The sequence below is a fragment of the Olea europaea genome, chromosome 12 (genome assembly GCF_002742605.1).
Source record: "Olea europaea var. sylvestris chromosome 12, O_europaea_v1, whole genome shotgun sequence".
Taxonomy (NCBI): domain Eukaryota; kingdom Viridiplantae; phylum Streptophyta; class Magnoliopsida; order Lamiales; family Oleaceae; genus Olea; species Olea europaea.
This window is the reverse complement of record NC_036248.1, coordinates 27959267-27972444: the sequence shown is the minus strand read 5'-3', so window position 1 is coordinate 27972444 and position 13178 is coordinate 27959267. Positions and strand designations below refer to the sequence as shown.

Here is a 13178-nt window from a genome sequence, read left to right as displayed (position 1 = left end):
TGAGCTAAATAAGTGTGTAAAAACACATTTATCACATAGACCAAATAATGTTGTGTAGAAGAGGGAAATTTACCACAAATAGTTAAAGATGCTTAATTTTCAACCTATAAAATGTTGTTCATTTTCATAAAGTTGAGCCTCCGAAAAGTGTGTATTGCTTAGAAAATAGAAACCTACCCTCATAAAGAAAATGTCTTCATCGTTTTTTAGAAACAATCACGTGACTAACTTTTGAAAAATATATTCCGTGAAAAGAATTTACAATCAAACACACCCTAGTGTAGCAACATTCAAACTTGGAACAAGCATAGAGATTGGAGAAGATTAAGGTTTCGAGAAATTGTCAAATTAAAAGTGGCATGAATTTATAGTATTAAACTGAATGAAATTAATAAGGATGATGCTGGAATAAAACGTGAATGAATATAATACTTTTAAAAAAAAAATTAAAACTTTATTGGAATTAAATTTATAGAGTAATATTGGGAAACAAGAGTGGTGGATTAAAGTAGCAACGTTCTTTTTTAATCATGAATCAGTCGGTTTTGAAAATAAGGCCCTGTTTGGCTTGGCTGAAAATCATATCTTTAATAAATTATAATAAAAGTTGGTGAAATACACATGTAAAATGTTAATAAAAGTTGTGAATTCAATAAACTATTTTGCTGAAATAAATTCCAAAAAAATTAAAAAATTAAAAAATTAGGGGCAAACAGGCTAAATCGACTAAGAATTCATTCTTAGTCGATTTTATATTTTTATTGCATTCTAGAATTTCAATTTTTGATGAATGTATTCCCAGTTGAACTGATCCTTCAAATCCCATTATTATATAGAAATAAATTAAAATATTGTCTATCATACCATCCATTACTACACCAAACATGCACATTCGAGGCTAATCCACGGGGCTATCACGAATTTCCAGTTCACTTCACTTGAAAAACTACCTACCAAATATGAGTTAAGAAGCCGAATTTTGTCAAACTGTTTTTGGCAAGCAATTACTTATTATCATCTGTTGCTACACTTTGGAGATATATACTACAAATATTTACATGAAATTTCATATTAAGAAACACGACGCCTTCTGTAAGGAACGCGACATGACAGTGTGCCATGTTCTCTCCAGCTGCTGTGACAAATCACAGAAAAATTGCCAATACCAGGCAGTTTATGGATCAGATATTCCTCTCTCTGCATCAAAACAATCAACGGTAGATCAAATATAATTGAAGGGCTACTGGCAAACAAGCATGTTGGCTATGCAGAAAGTTCTAAAATAAATCAACTTTTTTCCTTGGTCAGTTGAAAAATAAGCATGTAAATTATATTGAGACCAAGGAAAAGCTACTTTCGAAAGATGTACTTTTTTACTTAGGAAAAAGTAATGTATCAAACAATGCTCTAACTAACTTTTATCTTAGCCAAATATCTCTATACATTGATTCTTGAGATTCTGTAACTTAAACCAAAATTACCAAGCTAGATATCCTCGCCTTCACCATATAATTCTTCAAACCGAGCAACTATATGCTTTCCGTAGGTGTACTTCTTCAAAGCAAGATGATGAACCTTGATTCGGTCGAGTAAAAGTTCCCGTTGTTTATCATTGCTAATTTCAAGAATCTTCAGGACCACGTAGTTTGCATATTGGTCCATCATTGTCTACAACATGAAAGCAAATCAGCACAACGAAAACAGGCTCCATAATTAAGTTTGTGATATTCATTGCCAACAGCTTCGGTAAAAGAAATCGGTAAAGAAAATTCAATGGCCAATTATTTTCACAACAATGAAAACATACATGATGGCAGACACTAATGTTTATAAGAGTTAGAGAATGTAGTTCGACTTCAGTAATAACCTAAATGAATCCTGCCAGTCACCACCAGATGGATATCCACCAGGAATTTGCACCAATCAAATAATATCAGTACACGGCGCCCCACCATATTTGAGGGTGCACAACGCCGCCAGCAAAAGTCGTAATGTATCAAACAATGCTCTAACTAACTTTTATCTTAGCCAAATATCTCTATACATTGATTCTTGAGATTCTGTAACTTAAATTACCAAGCTAGATATCCTCACCTTCACCATATAATTCTTCAAACCGAGCAACTATATGCTTTCCGTAGGTGTACTTCTTCAAAGCAAGATGATGAACCCTGATTCGGTCGAGTAAAAGTTCCCGTTGTTTATCATTGCTAATTTCAAGAATCTTCAGGACCACGTAGTTTGCATATTGGTCCATCATTGTCTACAACATGAAAGCAAATCAGCACAACGAAAACAGGCTCCATAATTAAGTTTGTGATATTCATTGCCAACAGCTTCGGTAAAAGAAATCGGTAAAGAAAATTCAATGGCCAATTATTTTCACAACAATGAAAACATACATGATGGCAGACACTAATGTTTATAAGAGTTAGAGAATGTAGTTCGACTTCAGTGATAACCTAAATGAATCCTGCCAGTCACCACCAGATGGATATCAACCAGGAATTTGCACCAATCAAATAATATCAGTACACGGCGCCCCACCATATTTGAGGGTGCACAACGCCGCCAGCAAAAGTTGCTCTAGTTTCAGTAAAACTTCTATTTGGTAATAGAAGCAAAGTAATGAAGCATCAGATGACACTCCGCCTTTCAAAAAATTATAAAAACATTTAGGTAATAACAAATATGCATTTCCCATTTTACCCCTTCATCTTTATGCAACATCTGAAGCTATGTATCTTCTTTTCTTTTCATTCTTTATATATATATATATGGAATCTAGGGAAAAGCTAGAAAAGGAATTGTAAAGCCACCGTTACTGTTTGCAGCCAAATATTATTGTGTGCGCTATTTACTTCATGCAATCTGAACCTGCTGACTACAGCTTAGTTGAGTTGATTTCAATCTCGGGAATTCAAAGAACATGAAAAATGCAAAACACATTTAGGAATCCGACAAAAGAAAGAATTTTTGGCTATCCATGATTTGTAGAAACTTGAAATCACAAAATTCTGAAGCTGAATAACTAAATCCCTTACCAGCATATTGTCATTATCTCCCGACCGTGTCAGAATCTCCCCAGTCAAGAGCTCCCTTTCCATAGCATCACTGTATTCTAAGCACTTCTCAACAACATTTGACGCATATTTGTGCTGACTCATTCGTACAATTCTTCCAGACAACTTGCTAATAATGTGACTTCTTTCATAAGATTTTCTCCTCTCTAAAACATGCTGAAAGGATATAGCCAATCTCCATGGTGAGAGTTGAAGTGAAATTTTGAAAACATACTTAGAAACGGGATAAAGGAAAAAGGGAAAGAACAAAAGATTAAGAATGATCAACATTTCATGCATATTTATATTTAATTGAGATAACAAAAGAAATCATAAGTCTGAGTACTGGATATATTTATAATACTGATTTGCGTGGATATGTAGTTTATGAAAAACACAAAACTTGTAAGCTATAAGTGAAGAGTGCAATTCAAAGGTTTTCAAGACAATTCAACATCCTAAGATACCCATGATTGGAACATAGTATATAGTCCGGCATGCCAAACAGTTTCCATCCTGGATGAGTACCCAAAAGGAAATATTTTTTGGCTCTTTTTTATTGTTCTATATCCCTTGTTAAAGTTCGTTTTGGCACAAACATCAAATTTCCGCATACCAAAAACAAAATAACTTATCATTTTCTCCTTCAATCCCATATTTCTACAGTTTTGCAAAGACTCACAGAATGATGAAAATGGCATTTCCTACCCAGATCTTCACAGTTAATCGTGCCCATAAATTATTATTGTCTGTCCTAGATATCAGTTTCTAATCCTCACAGAAAATCATAACATACGAATCATTTTTAAGGGAAAACATACTGTTAAGCCTTAAAGATATATACATCTCATGACGTATACATATTGTCTTCAGGTAAAAGCATAATGCACAATGCACATGTTTTGCTTCGCTTAAATTTTTTTAATATATGTAAATAAAGTATAAGAAAATTTAATTGGTCAATCTTGGAAATAAGGCAATTAATTTATGTCAAATAACTTTTTGGACTGAAAAGTAAGAAACAAATAACATATCCAAACATGTTCGGTGACAAAAAGTTAATTAAAAATTAGCTTTAACATTTTTTAAGCTTAACCAAACATGCTCAATAATTATGGAGCTTCACTGTTATGAATTCACTAATATTAGAAAATGGTGAATATTAATTATAATTCAAATATATCCAACTCAAGCACAAAATCTAGGAGTCAAAATTATTTAATAAAGATAAATTTACAGGTACGAAATATGGAGCAAAAACAGTTGGTAAAGTAAATAAAAATACCTGTACGACATAATTCCCATACTGATCTTGAGCAAGATCATAAGCTGATTCCAAAATCTCATCAATTATAAATTGACTTTGTAAATCGTTTGGGCAATGCTCCAAGACTCTCTACAAGGGAACCAAAAGAAGGGTTTCCATAATTTATGAAATTTAGTAATTTCTATTTCATCAATTTCCAGTTAATTATAGAACCTGGAATTACTGATTCTTCAAAATGCATACGGGTTTAAATACACTGACGGTCACTGAACTTCAAACTGTTCCAAGTAGGATACTGAACTTTAAACTTTGTTAGAATTTGATCACCCATTAATTTTGACTAATGAAAGAGGTGACATGGCAGCATAGTTCTTTGCCAACTAGGCAGCCAATAATCAAACTGAAGGATATAGACAGAATGACCAAATTGTAACATCGTGTTTAAGTTCAATTATCAACATGAAATATCGTCATACATTCAGTGACCACTCGTGATTTTAACCCCATTATAATGTCATTATTTATGGTCTACAACCTTCAATATTCCTCCAGCAACGTGAAGACTGGCAAAGTATGTAGAATTATACCTGAATAACACGGCACCCATAGGCCATAGGGATGAGTAGATAGAGTAGCTACTTCGCCTCGCAACGCATAGATGATAAAATCAATTTTCTCCGTGGGTAAGCATTCAATACATTTCTGTATAACATGATTTCCATTTTGATCATGAACACATCGCATGACATGCCCTTCGAGTTCGTGAACAAGTTCTATCATTTGGCCAAGTTCAATAACCTCCAATGCCTAAAGTGTATATCCAGTACAACAATCATCAATGACACAGCTAGTCATACATTTTTTAAATGCATAAATGTGCATGATCATTCAATAGTTTAGCTTAAACAACCACAATCAGATTTTTTATATTAAAAGGAAAAGCATTCTAACAATATAAGACCAATGCAACTAATAGAATGCTTCCATGCAAAAATTTTCTCTGCTTCTCCCCATATTCCCGCAGAAGCAGCAAGCACATATTATTTTTTACATTTTCTTGTAATATATTAATTATATTTATTGGTTGCATCATCTGTATTATTGTGGCTATCTTACCATGGCAGCTGGTTCTCTTCCTCAAAGGCACATGGTCCATTGCGGCATGTTTCTTGAAAGACAATATATTATAATACAATCCACGCCATTTAGGACACTATTAGGATAAACATATCAGCACCAACCTTTTGAATAACACGACAACCATACATTTGAAAACTCAATGGTAATAACTTCCCTGATAGTTGATATGCCAGTTCTATCCTCTGCTCACAGCTCCAGCATTCAAAGAACTGTGAATGCAAATTTCCGCAGATAAAAAAGAAATCCTTTTATAATTCATAGAGTTAAAACTTAAAAGCATCTGTAAGACTGTAATGTCGAAGATATAAATGGCTGAGTGATGAAACTTAAATCCACACCTTCTGAATAACATAGTTTCCAAAAACATCAGTCATTAATTTTGAAGCATGAGGAAGAACTTCTCTGAAAACAGACTCCTTCTCTTCCACACTACAGTTTTCCATCTTCTGTTGTACAAATCGACTTCCATGTTGATCAACGCTGCAACGCACATGCATAAAAGTAATTCTTTTTTGTTGGTGCTATAGAGATTGCAATGCATACAAATAAAGAAGCCTAGTACAACAACTACCTGAATTTGACGATACACCCTTTGATCTCAGAAAGATCCACTGAGCTGCCCGCTTTAAGTTCTTCAAGAAAAGAATGCTTCCTAGGGCTATTGATGCTGTCAGACCCTTTTTGCCCTATCTGTCTGGCATGACCACCACTATTTCGTACAGAACCTTGAAAAAATCCATAATCATTTTTCCTTTCGGAAAAATTAGCCCCTCCAACTGGAGATCCTGGCAGCACTGGACTACCAAGAGGTGAGGCTGGAAATTGTGGCATATATCCAAGGCCTGTTGGACATCCGAAGTAACTGCTACCAGCTAACCCCATGATACTTGGACTTGCAAAACTGAGACTCACGTTTTGTTTTGACAGGAAATTCTGCTGACCAATATAAGAAGCAATGCTAGGATCTTTTGGAGGAGGAAAATAATCAGCCTGGCCTCGAATCACACCTGGTGATGGTAGGCGGCCAAACTGCCCTGGAGCACCATATTCATCTTCTCGAGGATGCTGAAAGTACTGCACTAGAAGAGGATTTGAGAAGGATGGACGCATCATTAGTCCATGTCCATAAAACTTTTCGATATTTTGCATATCACTATCTTTCGGGATGCCTTCCCCTGTCAGAACAACAGCATTTTGACTGCCATAACTTTGTCCAGAACTGGCATTAAAATGCATAGGTAAACCAGTATGAGTTGGATTAAATGGGGGAAGAAATGAAGAACCCAAATGATATCCGCTGTAACATGGAGCATATAAGCCAGATGGATTTAGATTAGGATAAAATGGGTTTCCAGCACCCATAGATGCTGCAGCCATTGCATATAACGGGGGTGTGGGTCCAGGAGTGTGTAAAAGTGGTTGTATCTCGGCTGAGGAGAATTGAACATGTCCAAGGGAAAACTTTTCAGTGTCATTTTGCACGTTGTTTGCTCCTCGACTGGATCCATTATGCTGCTGAAGGTAAGTATTCGGCTGCTTCGGTACATTATTTTCATAGAATACTTCCTCTGATTTAATTCTGCTCTGCTCCACATTAAGAAAAACATTCTTACCAATTACAGCATCCTTATGAGCAGAAGGCGATGCTCCCAGATCGTCCAGTTTGAGAATAGAATCGACAGAAGGATCTTTAATGGCTGTTGACCCAGAAGTAATTGCTACTTCACTTCGAAAATCTGTCGCTGACTTTGATTCAGGCAACTTTGAAGCATTGAAAGAGAGATTTTCAAATGGAAGGGTTTCCATATTATGGTCAGCTACTTCTTCAGTCATAACATGAGTTGAGGAATGAGAGTGATTATATACTTGTGTAGGCGTATGAAGGAAATCATCCTAGAAATCAATTCAACAGAAACTAGTACATTATGAGCATCAGGGACCACAAGAAAGACCCCCCTGATCTGGCTCTGGCCAAAAGAAATAAAATAACAACAAAAAAAACAAACTAAGCATTATTCCCAGTACTTTGTTCACTGACATATCTACAGGGATCTAAAGCAACTACATTCTCATTAATTACAATGGGCGATGTTAATTTTGGTTTATCCCTCTCTTCTAACTTGCTCCACTAAAATTGTATCACCCTTATGCATGAGGAGTCGACCCAAAAAATGACCCAACCACCCAAGTTGTCCTTCCTTCAATTTATTTTCAATCAGCGAATCTCCATTTATTGGCATATATTCCCATTTGTTCACATTTGTCTATATTAGCATTATCATTCCACTAATTCTATCTTATGGAAATCTGACCTTTAATGGCACAACACCCAAGGAAATGAAATACAATAAAAATGACATGCATACACCATCCCCATACCATGGAATATTATTAATCACAGTTGCAAATTAATTTTTTGAAAGTAACATTCAAGTTAACTTTTAAAAATATGAGAGCAAAAATAACGAGGAAGGTAAAACCAGATGGTAATTGTAATAACACTGGGTAGAAGACAGAGTAAGCAGAATTACATTTACATTTTATTTTAAGAGGATCTCACCTCACCCCACCCCTTTTTCACGCAACAGACTCTTGAAGATAATGTTACTTATTAAATAACAAAATTCAAAGTTCAACATAATGCTTTCATCAATTTAACAATATATACTTGTGATTCTCCAGACAAAGCTTGGTTTTAGGACTAAGTCTCTCACTACGGAAAACAAGGTTGAAAAATAAAGCTTGTGAGATGAATCTCTCTCTCTCCCCCCCCCCCCCCCCCCCCCCGCCCCCGCCACTCCCCCCCCCCCCCCCCCCCCCTCACTTTGGTGAAATGGAATTGGTTTATTTATCACTTAATACATTGGTATACATCAAAGACAATATGCAGAGAAAAGCAATAATAACCAAATAGATGATTAAAAATAGGGATAATTGCAGCAGAGGCCCCAAACCTTTATAACATTAGCAGACTTTCTTCAAACCTTTATTTTGTTGCAATCATCACCTCAAACCTTTCGAAACGTTATGGCAAAAGCCCTTTTAGACGATTTTCATCCAAATGTCACTAAGAAAATTGACTTTGACCACATTTTAAATATTTTTGAAAGGGTAAAAGAGTAACTTTCCATTTACTACATTAAAATAAGTTAGAAAAAATAAGAAATAAGAATTAAAAAAACCAATCGTCTTCTTTCTCCGACCCCCACCCCCACCTAAAATCAGGTAAACAAACGCAGTCTTCTATTCGACCACCATCACCAGGTATGGAAATGCCGCCGTATCAAACTCGTGGCTGTTCACAATCAACTCAATCTCTCATCTTCACCCTTTGATAGCCTCTTTCAAAGCTTGCTCACACAGTTTTCTTCTGTAAATACACTCGACTACATCATTCCTACCCTCGGCCTCGTCTTTGGCCTCACCCTCTTTTTGTCCTCAAAATCCCAAAAATTGTTATCTAGTACGAAGAATTTTGATAAAGATATTGGGGAATGGATTTTATTTACTAGCCCGACACCGTTTAATCGGTTTGTAACATTATGCTGCCCTTCAATTTACTTCCAAGGGAATGAATTGCTCGAAAATGGTAATGAAAAGCTTCTTAAAGAGGACAGACATTTCGTGAGATTGAACCGTGGGAGAATGCATAATGGAGTACAAAATTATGGTGAATTTAATGTGAAATTTGTGTATCAGAGGGTTTGTGTGAATACAGAGGATGGTGGGGTTGTATCCTTGGATTGGCAAGCGAATTTGGACTTAAAGGAGGAGAGCAAATTCGATACAACCGTATTGGTGGAGGTGGAGGTGGCAGTGGCTGATTTTGGGGTGGGGTGGGGTGGGGTGGGGTGGGAGGAAGAAGACGATTGAGTTTTTTTTTTTATTCTTATTTCTTATTTTTTCCAACCTAATTTCTAATTTATTTTAATGTAGTAAATGGAAATGTAGAAGCCCAAATAATTTTAAACACCTTAGTGTCACTAAAACATGAATATTGGATGGCTAAAGTATACTTCAGATTTAGTCTCATTTGAGACCCATTTACGACATAGAAGACATTCGATTTGGAAAATAATATCTAAAAAAAAAGTTGTAACTCTTTGAGTTAGCTTTCCAATGCACTTTGAATTACCTCAATCGGATATCGGGAGAAGAAGTTATGATAAAAATACTAAAGGCTGTACAGTATCAACCGAAGTACGCGGAATATGAAAAGTCAAATTCCTACACGATTTTCTAGCACCTTCTTAAACCTATAACTCCCACATAAATGACACCCGTATTAATGAGTATTAGGCCCTTCACTTACCCTTAAGTTGTGAAATTTTCACCTATAAATAAGCCCTAATGCATACACATTTTTCACACCAAGACAAAAGTTTCTAAGCATAAAAGAGAGAGTTTTCGAGTTTAAAAAAAAGAGAAAGGAGAGGGAGGAAAATTAGTTTTTCCTAGAAGTTTTGGTGCTATCAAGAAGTGTTTTCCAAACATTAATTCTCAACGGAGTGTTTTTTTTGGAAACATCAAAGGAGTACATTTTTCAACAAAGTTCAAAGCATCAATCAAGATAGGTAGAGGTACAAAGTGTTAATTCGTATTAAGTTATAAGTTTCTAGCAAATGAAGATTTATGTTAATGTTTGTATGTCTAATGGTACCTCCGGTACGGCATACACCTCCATATTTAATGGTACCTCCGGGTACGGCATGTACTTCCGGTCGAGGCATCGTGTTAAGTCATGACTCTACTTGTTTGGGATTCTACCGAAAATTCTACTATGAAAAGGTTTCTAAAGTTACAGCTTTGAAATGTATAGCTTGATCACGAATGCACCAATGATATCTATTGAGTTTTTTAACTCACAGGTTTAACCCCTTCTCTACAGATTGATATGATTCTACCTTGAGCCTGGATGATAGAAGAAATGGAGAGTGGTGCAACGAGCCCATGGAAAACCCGATGAACAATTTATTTAGATTTACTTTTGTGAACGTTTTCAATGTTATTTCTTTAAAGTATTTGAATAACATAGAACGCGAGAACAAGTTGTGTTTTCTTCAAATAAATTACGTTCCGTTATTTTTTTATTCAGTGTTTTATTTAAAGTATTCGAAAGGTTATTGTTAAAATTATCATTGTAAAAATTAAGCTTCCGCTAAAACATATTCTCCTATGACTAAACCACCGGTTAGTTAAGTAAAGTAAATAGCGTTCCGGTCCACAAAAGGTCGGAACGTTACAGGAAAGTTGCTATTTTACCCTTTCAAGAATATTAAAAATGTGGTCAAAGTCAACTATCTTAGCCAACTAATATACATTTGGATGAAAACTGTCCAAAACAGCCTCCGCCGCAACGTTTCGAAAGGTTTGGGGTGACGGTTGCAACAAAACAAAGGTTTGGGAAAAATCTGCTAACGTTATAAAGGTTTGGGGCCTCTGCTGCAAATTTCCCTAAAAAATACTTACAAATTCTATGTCAAACATTACTTACTTCCTGTTCTTATCTTAATATAAGATAATTATTTATATAGTTCATGCATGCTTAAGATTTTTTAAATGCGCTCCATTTCTCCACCTGTTTTAACTAATACAGAAAGTGTGAATTGTTAAATAGGGGAGTTCATCACCAATCTATGTGGCAGTGGGTCACTACTACATTGTCCAATGAAGTCGGGATGTATTTTTATTCATTGGACCATGTGGCAATGGCTCCACTGCCACATAGATAGGTGATGAACTCCAGCAGAGATGAATAGCATTATTCATTGTTAAAAGCAGTACAAAAAGTAAAAATACGTATTCCAAAAATTATTTGGCTCAGTGCTTTTGAAATATCCCGAAAGCTCATAAAACAAATATCTTTGAGCATTTCTGATGACATACATAGGGCATGAGTTCTGTAAATCCTCGTTGTATGCCAAAAATGACCACATTTCAGACAATAACATGTTCATCAACAACATAGGACTGAAAAAAACACAATTTTGTCCATTACCTGTATTAGATTGACCAGATTTTTATTGCGACCAGTGAAAGACACCCTGTTGTGTCCAGGCATCACACGACTACCACTTTCTGCCCAGTCACCAGAAGCTTTCTTGGATGAACAAGCACCTTCAGGCTCCTCGTCATGAATTGGAAGCGAACTTCTCGGCACGTGAAATGATAGGTTGCCACCATCCGGAGATGATAATCTCCAATTAATGCCGGAAGCCTGATGTCTATTCTCCCTTGAGATAATAGGTGGGTGAAGCCTCGGAGTCGAGGAAAAGTAAGCAAAATATGGATCAGTGCACAGTTGCTCCCCTGATTGAAAATTTTCTAATGCACTGCTTAAAGTTGCCAAACTTGAATTGGAACTGGAGCTCTGTCTATTTATAAGGTCACCAAAAGCTGCAAAAGAACCTTCTATAGTTGGAGGTGCACTATCACTACGAATGAAAACCATGTTACTTTGATCTCCACGAGTATAGTATGCTTTAAGAAGCAATCCCAGTTCGTCCATAGCTATATCGGATGCAGCATCCTTGGAAGATGCCAACTTTCGAGCTTGACTGTTTTCCAGAATTCTCATAGGGTTCTCAGTTGCAATTCTATCTGAAAACTGCAATAAACACTTCTAGCAGCAACGATTTTCACATTTCTTCAGCAGCAAAAACAATACAAGATTATTACTAGGATTTATGAGGAAGAATAATATCCATAAAGAAAGCCTACAACCAATTATATTGCAAAGAACTGAAAATTAGAACAAGCATAAGAAATGAATTTAACTGACTGCAAGATTGTTGGCATAAATGGAAGAAAAATAGGCAAAATAAAAGTAAAGGTAATCGGGTTGCTGACATCTTCTCATCAACATACAGGCAACACATGAAATTTCAATGTCATTGCTCAACTCTAGTTGGAATTTCCATGCATTGCAGTGTGATTAGACTTCCACTATCTATGTTTGATTTTAAAACAAAATCATAATGAAACGTCCACACAATATGACAGCTTAATGAATCATGTTGAAACCCTTCTAAACCAAGTCCATACATGAAAAAGATAAAAAATAAAGTCAAGGAATCTTTCTAATTTTTTGTGAAAAATTATCTACTCCATCAGTCAATAAATGAATATTCAGGCATAATAATCATTAGATTGAACAAACAGTTCATAAATGATCAATAAAATGCCTCCTTACTGTAAGATGTATAGATTGAAACCTCATCGTCCAAAAGCTGATACGATTAGATACGGAACACGGCTATCTACTTTCATTTAGTCTTCAACAATAATTAAAACATAAAAGAATAATAACCACTCAACAAATTTTAATCCCTGCACAATCAGAGCTTAAGCAAAATTTCTAAGCAAAATTGGGCACTCGTTACCAAAAGCCACATTAGAAAAAAAAATGTAGACAAAATTAAGAAAAAAGTGATTGCCAAAAAACAAATAATATTTCTTGAACCCTTGAAGTAGGGATGATTGAGTACGTGATCAAAGCTCACCGTTTTGGATAACCCAATTCAGCTTAAAACTCCTACGAATTCTCAAGTAAATATCAATTCCAACTCGAATTTCAGAAACCCACAAACAAAATGGTGAAATTCAGAGAGAGTTCGAGGAAAAGACGCGCGGACGTAAGAGAGAGTTTTAAAAATCAATAATGATACATGGCTACATTTCTCGACACATTGAGTGACACATTGAGCTGA

At 35.6% G+C, this 13178-nt stretch overlaps 1 pseudogene; it reads right to left on the bottom strand.

The window, feature by feature from the left end:
* Positions 1 to 808: 808 nt before the first annotated feature.
* Positions 809 to 13178, bottom strand: LOC111406281 (annotated as a pseudogene).